Raw genomic sequence first — 499 nt, 5'->3', positions numbered from 1 at the left:
CCATTGTATATTCTTGCCTCCTTTATCAAAGATAAGGTGACCATATGTGCATGGGTTTATCTCTGGGCTTTCTATCCTGTTCCGTTGATCTATATTCCTGTTTTTGTGTCAGTACCATACTGTCTTGATTACTGTAGCTCTGTAGTATAGTCTGAAGTCTGGGAGCCTGACTCCCCCAGCTCCATTTTTCTTTCTCAGGATTGCTTTGGCTGAGCAAATCCTGGGGTCTTTTGTGTTTCCATACAAATTGTGAAATTTTTTGTTCTAGTTCTGTGAAAAACGCCATTGGTAGTTTGATAGGGATTGCATTGAATCTGTAGATTGCTTTCCACAGTAGAGTTATTTTCACAATGTTGATTCATCCAATCCAAGAACATGGTATATCTCTCCATCTGTTGGTATCATCTTTAATTTCTTTCATCAGTGTCTTATAGTTTTCTGCATACAGGTCTTTTGTCTCCTTAGGTAGGTTTATTCCTAGGTATTTTATTCTTTTTGT

The sequence above is a fragment of the Physeter macrocephalus genome, chromosome 15 (genome assembly GCF_002837175.3).
Source record: "Physeter macrocephalus isolate SW-GA chromosome 15, ASM283717v5, whole genome shotgun sequence".
In the NCBI taxonomy this organism is placed as follows: Eukaryota; Metazoa; Chordata; class Mammalia; order Artiodactyla; family Physeteridae; genus Physeter; species Physeter macrocephalus.
The sequence above is the reverse complement of the archived record's forward strand: the minus strand, read 5'-3'. Positions refer to the sequence as shown.